Genomic DNA, 21,792 nt, shown 5'->3' with positions numbered 1-21,792 from the left:
TCCCCATTCACTGTGTCTTAGGTCTAGACTTGTTGGTGTCAGTGGGAAGAGGACTTTACTAGGACAAAGAGGACTTGGTTCTGATGCTGACTTTGTGACCATGTTCCATGTGGCTTTGGCAAGTGACTTTGGTGCTCTTAGCTTAAAAAAGAGGACATGGACAAGGTGACTTTGGTACCACCCAGGTCCAAAAATCTCTCATCTTATGCATCTGGGATCATGGGATCTCAGAGATCCCTCTGGAATCTCACCTCTAATACCCTGGACCATGGTCATCCAGTCAATGAAAGAGGGAGTTCTCTCCCTTACAAGGCAATCAGTCCTTGGAACTTGCAGCCTGCTTAGTGGAAGGTGTTTCTCTAATCCTGCATTGACATCTGATTTTCTGGGATTCTCAGTCATTGCTCTTAGGCTTGCCCTCAACTACCAAACGGGGCCAATCTAATTTGGCTTCCATATGAACTGTCTTCAAGTGCTAGGAGGCAGCTACTGTGTCTCCCCCACCCTGAGTCTTCCCTTCTCTAGTTCCTCAACTGAGGGCCTGAAGGCATGACCCTGACTCTCAGTCCCTCTCCCAGATGCCCAACTTGGAGCACTGAATAAATGAAGAAAGCACAATGCCTAACTAGCACTCTGATGATTCTGGGAAAGACAATACAAAAATAACAAAGTTCCTTCTCTGCCCTTAGAGAAGAAACAACACACACAAGGTGGGGGACAGTGCTGGGACCAGAGGCAGAGGGACAGTTCTGCTCCTCTGGAGGGGGGACATGGGGGATTTCATCCTGGACATGAGAAGTGAAGATACTTTGAAGGTAGAGGAGAGCATGCCCACATGCATAAGTGGGTGTGGATGTTCACTTCTTGCTAATCTCTTCAGGAAATATCCCTGAGTCTGCCAAGGGGCAGCTAGGGGGCACCTCAGGGAATAGTGTGCTGAGTTTAGGGTTAGGAAGGCCTGAGATCAAATCCAGCCTCAGATATTTGCTAGTTGTGTGACCCTGGGCAAGTCACTTTAAACTGTGAGTAGTAGTAACTACCCCAATGGGGACCTTCCCGGCCAGTTCCAGCTGGGCAATACAGCTCCTTCCTTCTTTCCTTCTTCCATCAGACAAACTGAGACCTGGGAAAGACATTAGTACAAGGCCAAGATCTCCTATTGCATCCAGGGTCATCTCCAGTTGTCCTAATTCATATCTAACCACTTCACCTAGAGAGGTCTGGAGGAGAAAGTGAGACTGGTGACGTAATCCAGCACTCCATCCCCCATTCACATCCAATTCACATGCTTTTCATGACATCACTTCCTTGATGTTGTGGTCTTCTTTGAAAATGAAGGACAAACAGTATTAGAGTGTTGAACCTAGAGTCAGGAAGATCTGAATTCAAATGCAACCTCAGACGTTTTTTAAGTGTGTGACCATGGGCAAGTCATTTCACCTCCATTTGCCTCAGTTTCTTCCTCTGTAAAACGGGAATAATAATAGCCCTTACCTCCTGATGTTGTTGTGAGGCTCAATTAAGATACTGATTGTAGTGCCCTGGAGCATAGAAAATTCTATATAAAATTAGCCATTATTATTATTATTATTTTATGTTATAAAAGTTAATTTCTTCTAACTGGTTGAATGATGATATGGAGGTGATCTTAACTATAACTGGTGGTGGCTATTGGAGAGAAATCACTGGACTGAGGCCATGGGGCAAAAGAACTGCACATTATCCCCACTCTCCAACTAGCCTCTGAGGAGGACCAGGGAGGGTAATATCGCACTTTCCAATGAGTGAGCTTTCCTTGGCAGGAAAAGGATGTTCAAATCCGAGAAATGCACCATGAGAAATTTCAGGGCCAGGAGTCCTTCTCACCTGGGACTTCTATTACTGGATTCCCTAGTGTAGAAGAACCATCAAGAATAATTTGCCATTTTGCCATTTGTTTTTTTCCTCTTTTTTGATTTGTTTCCATTATGTCATTCCACTTCCCTTTGCCTAGTTGAATGTTTAAGGACTGATATCGATTGGATTATTACATCTTTTTTTTTGTTTGTTTTTTGCAAGGCACTGGGATTAAGTGACTTGCTCAAGGTCACATAGCTAGGTAATTATTAAGTGTCTGAGGTTAAATTTGAACTCGGTTCCTCCTGTCTCCAGGGCTGGTGTTCTATGCACTGTGCCACCTAGCTGCCTCTGGATTACTACAGCTTTACAAGTACTGATTTTACAACTGATCTGAGAAGTAGGGAGTTTGTATGCTTACAATGTTGAGGCCTTGCTGAGGAATGTTTGGATTTTCCTTTGTTTTTAAACAACCTAGACTACTTGTTCTCCTGGGCCATGCTCAAGTTTCTTAGACTTCTAGACTGGTGTTGGCCTATTGGCTTAGAAATTCCAAGTCATTGACCTTGTAGGCTTTAGGCCTTGCCTTGGGTCAGAACTTACTCAACTGCTCCTTCTTTGGTCTCTTCCCTGAGTCTACTGGTCCTATCTTTGGGGGACTTTGGAATTAAACAGAATTTCTCTTAAAGTCACAAGACTCCATAGGAAAAATTTCAGGTACCCTTTGCAAATTTACCTAAATATCCAAGAGGATCATCTATGAGGACCCCTAGAGAAATTTTAGTGAATTCATTGTAGGGAGGGACACCTTGAATTTTGGTCTATATGGCAGAGAGAATTGTGACAGGGTTTACTCAGCTCAATTTGGTTTCTCATCTGAGGGCTAGGGATAACTTCCACCCAACCCAGGTCTGTAATATTTAAGAGGAAAACCTTCTTGGGACAGAGTATGGGCTAAACTGTCTTCCCAAGAAGATAAACTTGATTTTGTTTCCCTTTGAAATGATTAAGCTAGGTCTGTGATCTAGATCCAGGGTAAAGGGCAGGAGTGCTTGGGAAGCAATGGAAAAGGTATAATATCAATCCCATCCTCCCAGACTCAGAACCAGTTTGAAAGCACTGAGCCACATTGGGTTGGTTTCTCACTGAGGATGAAGGGCCTCTGCCATACCTAGAATAAGCCAAACCACATGGGGAGGCTTGAAATCTTTGTTATCCTCTAAAAGAGTTTGCATAGATATTCCGATATGACTAATTTGGCCACCAATTCAGAATTGAATGGAATCCAAAAGGTACCAACCAGGTAGATCATGTTCTTTCCTTCTTCATGTTGCCTCAGGTGGACCTTGCTATAAACCTCCAGGTGGGGAGATGGGTGACATCAGAAAGGCGGAAACCATTGGCTGTTTTGTACCAGAGCCAACATGTGCCCATGACAATGGTCTCTGGTTACTTTTTTACCACTGTGGTTGTTTTTTCTCGGGTGATGGTGTAATAGAGATTATTGCAACCTTGGGAGCTCTGAACATGGGGAGGAAAGACTGCCAGGCTCCAGGACCTCCGAACAGACCAAGTTAAGAAGCAGTTGAACCCAATCAGGAGTGACTTGCACATCTAGCCCCACAGGAATCCCCTTAGAATCATCATAACACTGTTTTCTGAGTGATTCCTTTGAGTGAGGCCACATTCGAAAAGAAACTTTGTGGATCAAATGCACACCCTCAAGCCCTAGGTTCTGACATGACAGAGGGGAGAATATGCCCTTAGTGGAAGGGGGGTGAGATATTTGTATTTCTCTCCTTGCTCTTCCTTGTCAGTCAATGTCCCTTTGTAAAAGCAAAATAATTTTTACCAGTTAAATGATAGTTGGGCACTAATTTCTTTGTCATTCAATGATAGAAGTAAGGGAGCTATAGAAGTAAGGGGACATTGGTGCTGGAGAGAACACAGGTGAACTGAGGCTGTTGGTGTTAGTGAAGAACCCTGAGGGGAGATGTAGTTAATGATGCTCCAGGGCCTCTGACACATTGGGGTGAGTGGGAGTTGGGAGAAGCCCCATAGAGCCTCCAGAACTGGGAACTACTGTAACATGACCTGACTGGGGCAGAGATAGTAACACCATCACTTCCCCAATTCTCCTGATGCAGCCCATCCCCAGCTATAATGTCATGAACAAAAAGTCTTGGATCTGCTCCTGCCACACCTTTTCCAGCTTGTGCCTCTCTTATCAATGAAAGAGGATCTCTGATCTCATCAATTTGGGAGCTAATGATGTGGGTCAAAAGGTTCTTCCATATGCTTTCAAAGTTCAACCCAGGAAGTCTAACAAATGTGCTGGAGGTCTTTCCTGATGGTTCCTGATGTTTAGAGAACCCCAGTGGATCACCTGTAGCCATCACTTCTATCTCTGTCTCTATCTCCCTCTGTCTCTCTGTCTCTCTTTTGTGAGCCCCATTGACTCTCTGTCACAGCCTGAATAGGCTCATGGGACCTTCCGCCACCTTCTCCATGATACTCATTTTTAGGCGTTCAGAAGTGGTGGGTTCCATGTCTCACTGACATACAACAACTCTGATAATATGCTCAGATATTTGAATAAGTTTGAGGTAGGGTGTCATTAAAAGGGTTTTTTAATTTCTCCAAAGCAATCAAGCTCTGTCTCTGTCTCTGTCTCTCCTTTCTTTCTCTCTCTCTCTCTATAGATATCTGATATTTTGGTCTCTATAACTATTTATCTATCTAACATATATATATATATGTATATATATATATCTGATATCTCCATTAATCTATCTACATATATATATATACATACACAGATATAGGACATATATATATATATATATATATATATATAAACTCTATCTCTCTATTCTCTCTCTCTGTCTGTCTTTTCCTCTATCTCTCCATCTCAGCTCATATCCATCTGTATCACTTGCCCAGCACCCATGAAACTGTGAATATGAATGAGATTTTAACTTTATCCTTAAATTTCATCAATCCAAACTTGTCATTAGCTGTTGACTTCAACTTTATGTCACTGGCAGATTTACTAAGTATTGCATAAACACCTTTAACCAAGTCTTGAATAAAAAGATTAACCAAGCCAGGGTCAATGATAGAGCCCTGAGGCACTCCACTGGCTACCTCCTTCCAACTTAGCATTGAACCCTGAACCATGTATAGTTAAGACCTCAAACTGATATGAGTAATCTGATTGTATTGTTCCCCAGCCCACTTATTTCTTTTTATTTCCAAGAAAAATAGCCAAGTATTTTCTCAAAGGCTATGCCAATATTTCAGTTTATTATCTCCATTCTATAGTGTTCCCCTGGCCTGCCAGTTTTGCAATTATGGTAAGAAAAGAAATGAGATTATTCAGGTGTCAGACAGGAAATCAGCATTTACTCCTGACCATATATGAGGGCCTGGGCTAAATGCTGGGAGCCATAAAAGATGAATTAGAAAGAATCTATTTTTGCTTCAGTCTTGTGGCCTCTCAGTGATTATGAGTTCTTCTAGATGGTCATAAGCTCTCTCTTGAGTAACCTAAAGAGAGGTCTGGGCTAGAATCTTTCTAAGAATTAGAGTAAATCCAGCTCACTGCCTTCGTGGATTCTTTATCAGGAACTGATAGAGCTAGGTGGTACGATGAAGATAGATACCAGGTCTGAAATCAGAAAGACTCATCTTTCTGAAGTCAAATCTGGCCCTGGACACTTATCTTGCTTGCCTCAGTTTGCTCATCTGTAAAATGAACTGCAGAAAGGGCAAACTTCTCCAGTATCTTTCTTGAAAAAAAGTCCCTAAAAGGACACAAAGAATTAAACATGTCTAAAAAAGGACTCAGCAACCGCAAAATCAAAAACTGGTTGATTTTTATCTATAAAAATAAAATTAAAACTCAAAGATAATTATAAAACTCATGGTGGAAAATATCCTCTGTGTCCAGAAGAGGAAGTGTGGAGTTAAAGGAACATCAAACTTGACACTTCAATTTTTAAAAACGTTGTCACATATTATGTTGTTTTTTCTCTCTAAGCTTTTTCTTCCGTTTGGATTGGATTCTTCTTTCACAAGATAATTAATGTGGCTAAACATGTAAAGCCTCTATTAGATTGGTGGCTGTCGTGGGGAGGGGGGAAGGAAGGCAAGAAATATAAAACTCAAAACCTTGCAAAAATGATTGTTGAAAACTACCATTGCTTGTAATTGGGACAATAAATAAAAATTTTTTTTTAGTTTTTTTACAAGGCAAATGGGGTTAAGTGGGCAAGGCCACACAGCTAGGTAATTATTAAGTGTCTGAGGCCGGATTTGAACCCAGGTACTCCTGACTCCAGGGCTGGTGCTCTATCCACTGCGCCACCTAGCCACCCCAATAAAATATTTTTAAAAGATAAGTAAGGAAACACTTACAAAAAAGAAATAACATTAATAACGAATCATAGCGATCTGCTTTGCACCTTTACCCTAGGGACCAGAGAACCTTTCTATCTGACTTCTTAGCTGAAACTTTTCTTAGGCAGTTTTCCACCATTAGAAATTCTTAAGAAAAGGGACTGTTTGACTTTCCTATTCATGTGATCATGCTGAGCACAGAGGGCTTTGCAATCAATCATTAAAGAAACATTTAATAAGGCCCTTCTCTAGTTTGGATCCTTAGTGCCTCCCACTGGAAGCGCTTCAAATCTAATGGAGATACCTAAAACATAATAAGCCTAGTAATGCTTAATTAATGGTTTTCACTTATTCATTCATTCACATTGCAGATTTCATTCTCTTCTCTTTTTCATAATTGCAATAGCATCCATGCAGGACTGGTCAATGATCTCCTCTCCCTATGACTTCTTATAAGTAGAAATTCTTCATCTTGGAGTCTAAAAAACACAATTATTTCTTCCAGATATTCTGAAATCAGAAGGAAAAGGAATTCTGGGTTTTTCATAGGGGAGACAAATTGTTGTCAACTTTATAATCCTGGGAGAGCTTCAGTACAGGGTAATCAATAACATCTCTAACAGAATTCAAGTCTGAAGGCAGAGGAGGAAGTTCTTGCCCTCACCATCTCCCCACCATCATCTTCATTTTCCCCACTGTCTCTACCATCACCATCTAACACGGTTTTTTTAGAGCTCTGAGTTGGTCACAAAGACATGCCTACTGTGAGATAAAAAACACAGAGAATATTGTTCCCATTTGAGAGATGAGGCAATTGAACCACAGAGAGCAGGAGTTGCTTGGCCAACCCAGATCCCCTGTCCCAAGGATGGTGGTATGACTCAGGACAGAATTCAGAGGTTGATCAAATGTATTTGTGAAACTCATTTAAGTGGAGTGGAGAGTGACAGATAAATGTGTAAAAGTTGGCTGAGTCTAGAACATCCAGGGCACTGGATTGCACAGGTCTCTGGACAAAGGCTAAGAATGAGCCAATAAAGTGATGTTTAAGATTGCAGCCAGGAGGTGGCAATGTTGTACCATCACCCCAACTCACTTCTCTAGGGTCTTACTTTATAAAGCCCTTTTTGTTTGCCATTGTCTTGATTCATTGTCTTGTCAAAAGACAATACTAAGCTTAAGTAACCTCCAGGTAATTTCTGGTCTTGTCTGGGGTAGTATTTAACAAGATATAGAATGGCATATATTGTCAAACACCTACTGTGTGACCAGCTCTGCTCTGCCCTGGCACTATAAGGGCAAAATTGAAGACAACCAGCAGTGACAAAAGTGAGGGTCATTCGGGGGGGGGGGGGGGGGGGGGATTAGTAGCTGGACCATCAGGAAAAGCCTCCTGGAGACTTTGGCTCTTGAACAAAGTCTTGAAGAAAGGTGAGGATTCTGGGAGGCAGAGGTGAGGAGGGTGAGCCTTCCAGATTTGGGGGACAGCTGGTGCAAATGCCCAGGGACCAGAAGAAGGTGATGTGGGAGGAACAAAGAGAAAGGCAGTTTGGCTGGATTATATATGAAAGGGAACAATATAGAATAAGGTTGGAAAGTTGAATGGAAAGCAATAGCAAAGGATTTTAGATGCCAAAGAAGAGCTGTTTCTGGTTTATCCCAGAGGCAATAGGGAGCCACAAGAATTGATTCATTAAGAGAAAGACATAGTCACCATGCCATAGGAGGCTATGTGGAAGGTGGGTTGGAGAGGGGAGAGTGGAAATGGGAGATTGGGTGGATGTTGCAACTGTTCAGGCTAGAGGCGATGTGAATTTGACTTTTGGACCATGAGTAGAAAGAAGAGAAACCATATCTGAAAATAAATTAGATCTGTGGCAGATAAATTTGAGGACAACTCCTGAGGTTATAAACTGGATGAAAGAGAGAATGGGGGCCCCCTCAACAGGAACACAGACTTGATATCAGCCTTTAGCTGGGGAAAAAAGAAAATGAACTGTGCTTGGATCATGTTGAGTTTGAGATATCCTTGAGATGCAGACCTCAGAAATAATTTGTCTACCTAACTCATTTTATAGTGCAGGATACTGAGGCCTAAACACCAGAACTGGTTCACATTTCTAAAGTAACAGAGATAATGCTGAGTCTGGCTTCTCATTGGAGAAATCTGGTCTAGCCACATACATATCTTGCATCTCCACCACCTCCCTCTATGACCCAGACCCCATTGAGTTTGTTTTTGTAATTAGTAAGTGTGGATTTTAATTATCTTTTACTCTCTCCCCTCAAAAGAACCCCAAGAGAAGCAAAAATTGGAGTAGAAAGCAAACTAAATTTAGAATTGAGAGAGACTTCAAATTAGGCCCTGCTTTGCTACTAATTGCCTCAAAACACCCTCAGTAAAGCATTTTCCCTCTCTAGTATTCAGCTTGTGGATAAACATTACAAGAGCAGCCATTTGTAGAACACTTTGAGGTTGGTCAAATGCACTCACAAATTTTCTCCTTCAAACCTTATCTTTCCACAGGTTAGGAGGTGGATACATGTAAACATGTACATATTTCATGCATGAAAAAGTCCATTTTACAGATGAGAAAACTGAGGATCTGAAAAGGAAGAAAATTTGTCCAGCAACATGCAGGTGACCAGCTCTGTCTGAGGCAGAATTCAACCTCAGTGGTCTCTTGTAACTGATTTCAATGATCAGTTCATTTGATGGGGCACTAAGGGTCTCTCAAACTCTTCCATTCTCAACTTTCTCTTTGGATAAATTGTTTTCATCTCTTAATCCCAGCTTCCTAATCCATAAAATGAGAAGCTTGGGCTAGTTGATTTTAGAGATCTTTCTTGGTTCTAGTGATTACCAAGTACTGTGGTCCAGTCAAACAACTGGATCGTGGTCAGAGGAAGCATTTGGGGGGCCTGACATTTGGAAGGAGAAGAATAGAAATGTTGGGGATGGCAAAGGAGGGAGAGAACAGACCTGTGCTCCCCTCCAAGTAGAGATCCTTGAACACGGGGTTCAAGGGAAGCTTTGGAACAGCATCTGCAAGGAGAAGCCGTTCCAGAGCCCCTGGAAGAGGCCCAACTAGAGGAAACAGGAATGCAGAGAAATTAGAAAAATGGCAGCAGGTAACTGACAATACATCTGGATAAGAATCAAGACGGAAAAACATACACACACACACACACACACACACACACACACACACACACACTCAGAAGAATGTTTTGTCCTATATGTCCTATAAGTTCCAACAGTATGAATGAAAGAGGAAACTTGAATGGAGAACACATATAAATAACTTGAGGGGGGAAGAGAATAATGTAAAGAATAGGCATTACTGGGGAAGACACATAAAGGGGAGAGATGGAAAGAGGGAGGGAGGAAGGGAGAGAATGCATATAGAAACTTCCTAGATCCAGGTTATATGCATTGGAGGGGTAATACTCATTCTCCCAGAACTAAAACTTAGTTGCAACATTCCCCCTGAAGAGAGAACTGATTTCCTCTTACTGTTGGTCTGGTAATGCTGTTCTCTGCAATGTCAAGCCCTAAGCTGCTGGTGCTCTCTGCAGTGACATCTTTTGTTCTATACTGTGATCTATGAATTCTTTGCTGAAACACAACTACTGATGAATCTGCTGGATTGTCCTCCTCCATTGCAGTGTACACATCTGATTCCACACAGAGCTGAAGCACCTTTCTAAGGTCTTTTCCCCTCAGGTGAGTTATCAAAACTTTCCTAAGACTACCCAGAATACAGGATAATTTGTGCTCTTTTGTGAGTCAGACCCATTGTAATGCCAAGCCAGTCAACAAAAGGACTTCAGTCAAGACTGTATTTTTGGATGTAGAATATACTTTTGATCTGCCTCAGCAGCCATACCCTATTTGCCTATCAGCAAATTGTGTGGGGTCTAGAAAGTTCCTTTTCATTCCCCAGTCATTCCTGGTACCTGGTTAACCAGACTGGAGGGGTTGGAGCTGGAAATTCTTGTCCTACACTCCTGCAGATAGTTTTAAACTACTTTTTCCTACATAAGAACTTCATTACATTAGATTTCATCATAAAAGGTTGGAGTTGGACTTTATGAGAGAAATCACCTTGTCTAAGCCCCTTATGATACAATTTAGGCAAACAAGAAAGTAAACATTAAGTACCTTCTAAGCTCCAGACCCCATACTATGTGATAGGGATATAAAAAGGTGGTGGTGGTGGTGGGGAAACAGTTCCTGCTCTTGAGAAGGAAAAAATCAATTCCTGATCTTGAGTAGCTCACAGTTTAATGAGGAAGATAAACATCCTAATAATTACATAAAGTGGGGGAGGGGGAAAAGAAGGGACCAACAAACATTTCCTATAGGTCAGGCCCTGTGCCAAGCACTTTACAAATATGATCTTATTTAAGCCTATATAAATAATATTGAGACAAGAGAAATTGAAAATCATTTCAGAGGAAAGGCACAAGATTAAGGAGTCCTGGGAAGGCCTTCTTATGGAAGGGAGAACTTTTTCTGGGGCTTAAAGGAAGCCAGGGGAGCCAGGATAGAGATGAGGAGGAAGATGGTTCTGGGCTTGAGGTGGGAAACAGCAAGTGTCCTTATATGAGAGCAGATAGAAGAGGAGGCCAAGATGAGAGAAGACTAGAAGCCTTGAATTTTGAAGGTAATAGGAAACCAATGAAATTTATTGAATGAAGAATTTGGTTTACAGAATGTTCAGCTTGTCAACTGAGGAAGGCTAGATTGGAGTGAAGAGAAGCCTTGGAACTGGGAGATCGACTAGTATAATTATGATATGGTAAAAAGATCAGCTATTGGAATAGTCCAAGTGGGAGGTAAACAGAGGGTTGTGGTTTTGTGTGTTTGTGTGTTTGTGTGTGTGTGTGTGTGTGTGTGTGTGTGTGTGATAGCGAGAGAGAGAGAGAGAGAGAGAGAGAGAGAGAGAGAGAGAGAGAGAGAGAGGTTGCAAAGGTAATATATAATCAGACCATCTAAGCTGGAGGTTCTGATGTGATCCCATAGACCTACTTCTGGGAGAAAATATCTTGCCTTAGTCTATTGATTGGGTGAGACCATCCTCTGTTGGCTGTAAAGCCCAAATTGACTAGATCGATAAATCTACTTGACTGAGTTACATTTATTCTCTCCCTTTGTGTCTCTCTTTGTCTCTGTCTCTGTCTCTCTGTCTCTCTCTGTCCCCCATCTCTGTCTCTGTTTCCCTGTTTCTTTCTGTTTGTCACTCTTTCTGGTGGGGTCCAGAGGTGAAGGATTATTTTGCTCTCCAAAGAGGTATCATGTAGTAAACTGGCTAGGGAATGGCTCCCTTTCCCTTAGGCTCTGTGACCTCAAGAAATGGATTTGTTGTTTTGGTTTCATTTATTTGTCTTCTTCAGTTCTAAGGCAGAAAACAGAGTCCTGGAACTAGCACTTGATCCCTGGGGGCTTTGGAACCCAGAAGTCCTGGCTGGATGCTGCTAAGTGTACCAGAAAAGTCCTGAAATGCTAAAGTTCTAGGATTCATGGCCAGGGAGGGCTTTGGATTTGAATGATAATGTGTTTAATGCCATGTAGAAACTGAACCAAGCTATGAAACAAATTTTCTTCTACCCCCAAGGTGTTTCAGGCAGAGATTATATTTATTTGTTCTGACTTTTTAAAAGCAAATCTGATGTGACTAAATGGCACTGGGATGCTTAGACCCCTAAAATTGAGGAAATCCAGTGTTGGGGAGTTCAAGATATCCCTCAGTCTGGGATACTGAGAAGCCTCCAAGGAAGTGACATACAATACATGATTCTCAATCAGCAGAGCCCAGAAGAAAAGTGCGGGAGAATCCACAGGATTTGGGTGACTGATTGGATAGGGCTGAGGGAGGGGTGGGGGGGGGGGGGAGAGTGAGGAGTCCCAGGATTACAACTGGGCTTCAAACCTGGGTGGGAATGGAACCCTTGACAATTGGAGGGAAGTCCAGAAGGAGTGCTAGATGGGAGAGAATGAGCTTAGTTTTGGATATCTTGAGTTTAAGATCCAGTTGAGAATGTCTAATAGGCAGTTGCTCATATTTAACTGGAGGACAAGAGAGAGGTTAGGACTGAATAAGTAGATAGGTCAATCATCCAATAATTGAATGCATTGGATCTGCCAGAATCTCTAGATGAGAGCAATGAAACTTAGGATCATGGGATATACATTTAGAACAGAAAGGGTCTCAAAGACCATCTCATCCAATATTAATTGGTTGTAATCTAGCAGGCCGGGTGAGTGACTTCCCTGTAGAGGGGTCCAAGAATGCAAGAATTAGAGATCCGTAGACTTGAGTTCAAATTTTGATGCTACTGCTCATTATCTGTGTGATCTTGGATGAGCTACTCTCCCTGGACTTCCATTCTTCATCTAAAACATATGGGATTTTCAGGGCCCTTCCAACTCTCTTTGTCTGATCCGGGGAGCAGAACTGGGGGTCAAATCAAAAGGATGGAGGGCAGAATAAAGATCAAAGCCTAGTAGGTACAAAGAGCTCCATCGTCAATTCACATTTGAACTTAAAACAAAAATGAAACAAAGCTTCCTCCCATTCTGCCATGGAGTCGACCATCTTGGATAGATGTGGGTGTCCCTTTGGAGATTTTCAAACACAGATTGGGTATTCCCAACAAGGCATGGTGTTGGTAATTCTTTGGTGTGATCCCTGGCAATTCAACTTTTGTGTTTCTGGGAATTTGACTGGGAAAAGTCCTTTCTAGGCCCTCTACCCTCATAGTTTATACTCTGTCCATTACATTCTACTTCCCTCTACCATGATGTGTTTATATTAAAAAGACACAGATGATCAAATGTGCATTTCTGCTGGTGTAAACATTCAGCTCTTTCAGAAAGGATGTTTGGCTACTGATTTCTGTTCTAGCTGTGGACTCTAAGGAGAGGAAATGTTTCAGGTTCATATTTAGTCCCTCTCTTGATTTTCTTTTGTTTTTATTGTTTTATTCTTTTTTTATATATGGAAAAAACCACCTTTATTTAAAAGCATTCTTCTAAAATCAGGTCTAAATGTGCAGGTACAAATGTTCTCTCTTTACAAAACCTGCAGAAGATCAACATCAGCAGACAGCAGGGAGTGTGTTTATCATTGAGAGTCTGGCAGTGAGGACCTGGAGTGTCTGATGGTCAAGATGCTCTGGTTCTCATTCTGAGGAGGATGGATTCCTCTGCTCCGGCCACTGATACAGGAATAAAATAAATAAGTAATGAAATCCACTTCCTGTTTGGAGAGTTCCCATCTTGTTATAGCCAAATCCACTGATTCAATTCCATTTCATGCTTCCATAAATAAACCTGGCACCTTTTTAAACACTTCTCCATCTGTTTTACAAGGAGAAGTGTATTGTTGAGTACACCTCCGGGAGTCACACCAGTGGGAAAGACTACTTGTAAGGAACACAGAATCACAGCTGGAAGCAGCCCAGGAAAATAATCTTGAGATAGCTGAGTTCTCAAACAATTGTAACAAAACACTGACATCATCATTCTTTCCCAGAAGAAAGGAGAGAGAGAGAGAGAGAGAGAGAGAGAGAGAGAGAGAGAGAGAGACAGACAGAGACAGAGACAGAGACAGAAAGAGACAGAGAGAGACAGAGAGACAGACAGAAGGGAAGAGGAGAGAAGAGAGAAGAGAAGAAAAAGAAAAAGAGGGAAGGAGGACAGAAGGGAGGGTTGGGGGTAGGAAAGAAGGAAGGAGGAAGGAAGGAAGGGAGGGAGGGAGGAAGGAAGGGAGGAAAACATTAGAAATGATTATCCCTATTGGCCCTCACAACTTCAACATTCACTGACATCTGAGGACCTTTCCAGTTCTGGCATTTTATGTTGTAAAGTTCCTCCCACTTCTGCTAATCCATATTCTAGAGCAGATTCTAAGGTTCCTTCTAATTATGCTAAGATCACATTCTATTTTCTTGGATCTCTCTCTCAACTATGTTGTTCTATATTCCAAGGTGTCTCCTCATACTGACATTTTATGTATTAAGACTCCCTCCTTTTTCTGTCATTCTATAATCTGTTTTCTGAGGCTGGTGCTGTTTATGCCATTGTCTATTCTGTTCTAAGATTAGTCTATCATTCCTTGTTCTATGTCCCAGTATCCTTCCCAGTGCTGACCTTCTCTGTTCTGTGTTTCTAAGGTCTCTCTATTCTCTGAGGTCCTTCTCATTTCTGGTAGTCTATATTCTGAAGTCTGTCCAATTGACATTCCACGTTTTCCATTCTAAGTTCCTTTCTCTGAGGTTCTTCTTGGTTCTAGCATTCTATATCCCCAGGTCTATTCTCTGCCTGCTGTTGTTCATCTCCTCCTAGCTCTAAGTTTAGGTGAAGAGGTACACAACACTGGACCAACTGGGCAGGAATCCTCTGATTATGTCATCTCCCTCCTATTCCTGTTCATATACCAGAATGCTCCATCAAGTTCCACTGACCTGGGAAGGGTGGTGCTCAGGCTAGGTATGCTGACTGAGAGCCATCATCAATGTGGCATCCATGGCTCCAGGCCAGCTTTCTCAGCGCCTCTCTCCTATGAGATTCCTTTGATGGAAATGAAGAACTGGTGAGAGATCCTCTCTTGATAAGGCAGATGGGGGTCCCTGGAGCCTGCCACATCTCTTCTTTCCCCCTTCCTCCTTCTCTCCCTCTGACTGTGACCCCAGCAGCATTGGCCATGATTCCAAATGCTTCCCTGAAGTCTCTGGCCCATGACAGACAGGCTCCACCTGGTATAGGGGCTCCACCCTTCTGGAACTTGAGCATTGATGAATGACCTTCTGGCTGAGTAGCCTCAGTGCTGAGAAGATGCTTCTGGTTCCCTGGAGGAAGACTTGGAAGGTTCTCCAGTGAAGCACCCCAAAAGGACTGGACCTTAACTCTTGGAATATGTCACTGCCAACCATGTGTCATCCTTTGAGAGGTTCTAACCAACTCCATTTCTTGATGGTTTGGTGAACAAACCCATATGGTTGGGAGTTTGTGCTCATGGGATAGAATGTACACCCTTGCTCTTAGAGAAATCTCATTCAAACAGAGAAGTGGTATGGAGGCAACAGATAGGAATCCATATGATGGGGAACTGGAAAGGTCTCCTTGTAGAAAGGATGAACAGAAGACTAGGGAGGGGAAGGGGCTTCTCCAAAGCCACACAGGTAGTAAACAGCAAAACCAGATGCCAAAGAAATTGAGGTACAGTGCTCTCGCCAATGTCTCACTCTGGTGCAGATTGTCCTAGTTCTGGAAATGATTATCCAACAACTGACATCAGCCTCAAAATGTTTATTTCTGTTTCCTAAGGGGAGTGGTCATTTTGTCCAAGAAGCAAAAGATCCCTATATCTGGAGAGAAGGGCAGCAAAGGATCTGAATTCTCTATTCTCAGAGGGTCAGGAGAAGCTATTTCACTTGGAGAAGAGTGATCTCAAGGTGGAATCTGGAATACAAGAGCTGGTCCAGGGTGGAGGAATTAGAATAGGTTTTTTTGGTTCCTAAGGGGAACAGGGGAGGGCCTGGGAAGGTAGTAATTACAAATAACCAATTGAAGCTGGATAGGAGGAAGAACTCCCTAACAACAGGAGTTATCTCAACTGGATTATCAGGTAATTTTCGAAGAGCCCAATCATCAGACTGAATAAGGAACTTCACCTCCATGAGCTGGGCAATATAGTACCATTGTTCATTGCCTCAAAAGAAGTTAGAAGAAGATAGTCAAGTCAAGGTCATTGGTGCGGGTCTGCCAGACTTCTCCTTTGTAGATTAGAGCGAAGCCCTCCACCTTATGTGACATACACAAGAATGACTGAAGTCTAAACAGGATGTGCTCACAGATCCTAGGATAAAGGAGGTTGGGCTGCTGTGTATTTTAGGCCAAATGGGTATTTAGTGTAATAAAGGATGTCAGTAGGACCTTGCCTTCCTTGACTCTTCAGTCTTCTATTACTCTGTCTCATTGTTCATGGTGGAAACCTAGGGGAGGACTCCTGGAGAAGGAAGTATTTGAGCTTGACTTTGAAGGATGAGTCCATTTAGCCCATCATTTATAAATGTTAGTACTCTATCATTTATTAAGCATCTACAATATGGCAGGAATATAGGAACAACTAGGTGGTATAGTGGAGAAAGCACTGGACCCAAGATCAGGAAGATCTGAGTTCAACTATAACTTCAGACACTCACTAGCTGTGTGACCTGGACAAGTCACTTAATCCCATGTGCCTCGGTTTCCTCATCCATAAATTGATTTGGGGAAGGAGATGGTCTATCTCGCCAGTGTCTTTGCCAAGAAAACCCCAAATGGGGTCACAAAGAGTCAGACATGATTGAAAACTGACTGAACAATAACATCCTCATCCATCATCATCATTATTATATAAAACACTTTGCAAATCTTTAATACTATTAATCTTTTAAAGAATAAAAATTAATTAAAATAGATTAATTGTGAATAATCATAGAATTATCAATGAATATCAAGTTATATTAAAATTATAAAAATATCCAATGTTAACTATTAAACTGATATTATTATAAAATTCATAATAATAATATTAGCCAACATTCATATCAGACATTAAGTGCCTGATGAATATCATCACAATTGATTCCCACAACAACCCTGACAAATAGGTACTTTGGTTATCTTCATTTTACAGATTCGGAAACTGAGGCAATTGGAGGATGATTCTTTCACAGTATGACTAATATGGAAAATATTTGAGCTTGTTTGCTGCCATGAAGAAGTGCAGAGGGAAGGGAAGGTACCAGAAATTGTGGAACTCAGAAAAGTTTCACCTCCAAGAGATGTCTGAAGTCAGATGTGATGTCAGATACTCCTGACTCCAGGCCCAGAGCTCTTTTCACAGAGCAACATAGGCTATGATTATCGTTATTATTGTACTATTTATTAGTATTATTAGACATATGGGAGTCATCAATGGGGTCAGATTCAAGAGTCAATGATTTGAAACTAGACCAACTATCTAACGATAACTAAGTCCACAGTTAGACAGCCTACGTATTGCAACAGTCCCCACAAATAGACCTAAAAACCATCAACAGAGTGAGAGGAAAGTCCCCACATGTTGGGTGGCCCCCCTCTGAAGGTGAAGGGGTCAAGGGTTAAATTGAGGTTAAATTGAGCTCATACAACCATTCGTTTTTTGAATACTTGGGGTGGTGTTGTGGATCTGGAGTCAGCGGCTTCCTTCTAAGCTGGAAATGATGTGAGTCACTAGAGTGGATGTCTGTCTGGTCCTTTACAAACATGCCTCAGTGGGGTTCTGAGGCTTCTTCTGCAGGAGCTATTATCCTCATTTTACAAATGAGGAAACTGAGTCTCCAAAAGGTATACGTTATCTGCCTGTCATCACAAGTTTTTGTTAGACCTTGACCTCTACTTGTTCCTGACTCCAAGTTTAGTACTTGGCTGCATTGCCAAGTTTTCACAGCTGAAAGTAATGTTTCCCTCTTCAAATTTACTTTCAGATCTTTTTCTCCATCTTTCCTTTTTCCCATTAAATTCTACCTTGTGGGCATGCCCCCAACCTCTAATAGGTTGTAAGCCATGTGAAGACAGGGGCTGTGTTATTTTTCATCATTGTATCCCTGAAGCCAAGCACAAAGTCTTGTATGCGGCAGGTTCTTAATCAATATTTTCTGGGATTGGAGAGTCCTCCATGGAAACCCATGCCCTGGCTTCATTGGGATTTTCCCATTGTGCATCAGGGCATTGATGTGGCCTTGTTCTGTGATGATTAACAAGCTTTCTATCATCAGGGGATTTTTGCTTTTCTTCTAATGAATGTTGGACTTTGGCTTCACTGAAGCTAAGATTATGTGATTCCTTTCTCCCTTTGACTGAGGGTTCAGGGGCCCCCGGTGTTTATGTTGTCTGTTAGAGTTTGGCTCTTGTTGATGGAGCTCTGACATTGGGCTCATTGGAAAGTCACTCTCTGGCTCTGTGAAAACTTGCAAGCACTTTTATTTCTTTGATGCTCTGGATTGCACATCCATGAGCCCAGATGTCCCGCTCGATGGACGTGCCAGGGGTCTGAACATCTTTATCTTCCTGTCATTATTAGCTCTTTGGGGCCTGGGTTACTTCCTTTCATTTTCTAGATGAGGAGAAAATGTTCTTCCTTTATCATCATCCTTGCAGAAGGCTCGTCTTCATTGAGTCATGAAAGTCAGGACTCTGGCCTCTTGGCAGCTACACCATCCTCATTTAAAATTCCCTGGGATTTATTAGGAGAACTGTTTTATGATGGCCTTTCCCTCCCTCCTGATCCTCCTCCTAGAGAGTAATAAAAAGAACTTCTGAAATACTTCCCCCCCCCCACAAGCCTCAAATTATTCCTGCTTCAAATGCTTAATGTTCAAGCTGGGAAGGACATTAGAATATAGAACAGAAAATGTCAGAGCAAGGAAGGACCTTAGAACATAGAACAGAGAATGTCAGAGCTAAGTGGGGCCTTAGGACACAGACTAGAGAATGTCACATATGGAAATGACTTTAGAATATAGAATAAAATATGGCAGACCAATGTTCTTCCTTAGAACACAGAACATAAAGATATGTTCCACCAAGTTCAGATGACCTGACACCTCCCTGATCTTAGGCCACATCCATCTGCCCTTGTTTCCTTGAGGTTTAAGATGACCCATCCTTTATTGGTACCTTTTTGATCTTTTCCAGATCCCTCTCCAATGCTAGCTGGCAGAGATACCCTCTCATCTGACCCAATGACATGTTTTCCTTTATCTCCTCCCTGATCAATCTTAAACTCCCTACAAGGGAGAAGAATTGCCAATTCACCTGGGTGTGCCCTCAAGGAATGTTCATCCCACTGGTGGTGGAGATGAAAGACTCAAAAGCTAATCTGAAGTGGGAGCTGGTGCTAACTAGGATGTTCCGGGGAGGTTGCCCATAGGAATCTGCTGAGCTGAGCCTTCACTGGAAGAGCCAGAGGGAAGGAGAGAGGACATTCCAAGTCTGGAGTCCTATTAAGAAACTCTCTGTCAAGATGAAGAGATCATATTTTATCTTAATGGTAAGAGGGAGCCATGGAAGAGTGGATAAGGGAGTGACACATTAGAATTGGACTTTTGAAGGGTCTTCTGACAGTTGGAGGATGGAAGGAGCCAAACAGTGGGACAATTAAGGAGAGATCCATAAGGGAGGTAGAACTGATGGAACTTGGTACCTGACTGGGTATGGGGGGCATGGGAGAAAGGAGAAGAAAGAGATGAGGGTCAAAACCAATTTGATTCCACAAATATTAAATGTCTTCTAAGGGTCTGGTTCTAGAAGACAAGAAACAGAATGGGCCAAAAAGAAGAAATGAGTAAATATGAAGTAATTCAAAGTAATATGAAAAGATTATGAGGAAGAGCTCGGGAGTTTGAAGAGGGAGGGAGAACATGGAAGGTCTCCTGTCCTAAGGGGTCCATGATCTGTCCTTGATTCTCCCAGGGATAGAGAATGCAATCCACATCCTGGGGATATAGGCAAAGTCTTGGAGGTTGGAGAGGGGATATGACTCCAGAGGCCAGTCTCATTAGAATGGCGGGTACTCAGGGAAAGGACATGAAATAAGAGTGGAGAGGAGATTTAGAAGTCAGGCTGTGGGGAAACTTCCCAATATCAGGTCAAAGACTTTCACTTGGTCCTAGAGGTAAAGTTGGGCCATTGATGTTTTTGAAGAAGATGGTGTGATCAGTACTGTGTCTCTGGATAATTCTGAGGTTGGGCAAAGGGGATGATAGTGGTTTGAACAGAACTAGAGAAGTTATGAGGAATGGCTTCAATTGACTGGGGACAGAGGAAGGGAGCAAAGGAACTTTGTTGTTGTATCTGATTCTCTGTGACCCCAATGGGGGTTTTCTTGGCAGAGATACTAGAGTGATTGGCCATTTCCTTCTCCAGCTCATTTTATAGATGAGGATACTGAAGCAAACAGGGTGAAGTGCTCAGGGTCTCACACAGCTAGTAAAATTTGAATTCAGGAAGAATCTTCCTTATTCCAGGCCTGGTTCTTTGTCCACAGTTCCATGTGGTCACCCTCTGCCAAAGAAAGGAGGTAATAAAGATAGCTCATATATATCTCCTTCCTCCCCCCTACAAATACACACACACACACACAGACACACACAGACACACATACAGGCACACACAGGCAGGCACACACACACATACCACACACATACACACACACACACACACACACACACACACACACACACACACACGTGCATGCGCACTTTATCCCAGGGCTACCCAAAATAAAGTTCCATATTGAAATCATGAAATAACAAAAGTTTCTTGAGTGGATATACAAATTAACTTAGTCCAATGTCTTCTTTTTGCAGAAAAAGAAGTGGAGGGTCATGAAGGAAAAGCTCTGGGCTCAGCTCACCAAGGAAGTGAGCAACAGAGTCCAGACAAGAATCCAAATCTGCCCTGGCTGCCAGGCTAGCTCTCCTTCCACCAGACCCTCTGGTCTCTTTGTCTTCTTTTTCTTTCCTGGGCTCCCCAGATAAAACAATCGCTTTCATTATCTGATACCCACATAGGCCAAGTTTGATGTATTAGATTGGTCTGCCTTTCCTCTGAACTCCTAGCTGCCAGATGTGGGCTTGGGGAGGGGTGGAGATCAGCAGCCCCCTGGGGAACATTCTGTTTCTCTGGAGAGCCGGAAAAGGGTTGGATAGAAATAAAGAGAGTGCAGGGAGCATGGGGTGAGTCACGGGTCCTTGAAACCACTCAAGAACCCAGATTCCCCACCTTTAGACTTTCCCTGAACCCTACCCTTCTTGGTTGGAAGATGGGGATTAATTCATCTCGACCCTTGTGAGGAGATATGTAACCTGGGCCAATGGCTCCAGATGCCTTTTTTATTACCACATCATAAAGCAATATTAAATGATTTCTCAAACCACAGCCAGAACATCTGTTATTGAACATTAGAAATGTGGTTTATCCCCAAATAAGCAAGCTGGCACTCAGCCCTGGCTCAAGTCATTCTTTACCTATAGTGGGAGAAACCATGGACATTTGTGTTTTTTAATCTGGCACACAAGACATTTCACCCTCAAATGGTCCGTAAGGAGATATGGATATTTAGACATGTGTGATCCTGGGTAATGGCTACATTTTCTCTTTCTTCTTGAGAGCTGGGGTTCAAGTTGGGGTTGTAACTGGTAACCAAAATCTAGAAATTGTTCCTGCTATCCAATCCACTGAACCCCTTCCCCCACAGCTGCCCTGGGAGAGAATGGAGAAGTTGAGTAAGGGAACACAGGTTAGACACCCAGCCCTCCCCTACTCTTTCCTCCCTCCACCTAGTGGTCATATGACCTTACCCAAGACATTTAATCTTTCTTCGACTCCATTCCTGCCTCTGTAAAATGATTAGGTTCGACTAGAGTCTCTTAGGTCTCTCCCAGGTTTACCATTTCCTGAGTCTACATTTCTGTTTTAAGCATAATTATTTGCCAAAATCTTCTCTGAGGGTGGCAGTC

The 21,792-nt window shown here is 42.4% G+C and overlaps 1 long non-coding RNA gene across 1 annotated transcript in view; it reads right to left on the bottom strand.

Annotated features, from left to right (window-relative positions):
* Window positions 1-13,356: 13,356 nt before the first annotated feature.
* LOC141512584 (uncharacterized) overlaps window positions 13,357-21,792 on the bottom strand; it is a 57,676-nt gene continuing 49,240 nt past the window's right edge. The window contains exon 3 of the long non-coding RNA XR_012475535.1: window positions 13,357-13,461. This is a non-coding gene — a long non-coding RNA (uncharacterized LOC141512584). The remainder of the gene's footprint in view (window positions 13,462-21,792) is intronic.

This window comes from Macrotis lagotis, chromosome 1 (assembly GCF_037893015.1).
Source record: "Macrotis lagotis isolate mMagLag1 chromosome 1, bilby.v1.9.chrom.fasta, whole genome shotgun sequence".
Taxonomy (NCBI): domain Eukaryota; kingdom Metazoa; phylum Chordata; class Mammalia; order Peramelemorphia; family Peramelidae; genus Macrotis; species Macrotis lagotis.
This window is presented reverse-complemented; position numbering and strand designations above follow the sequence as displayed.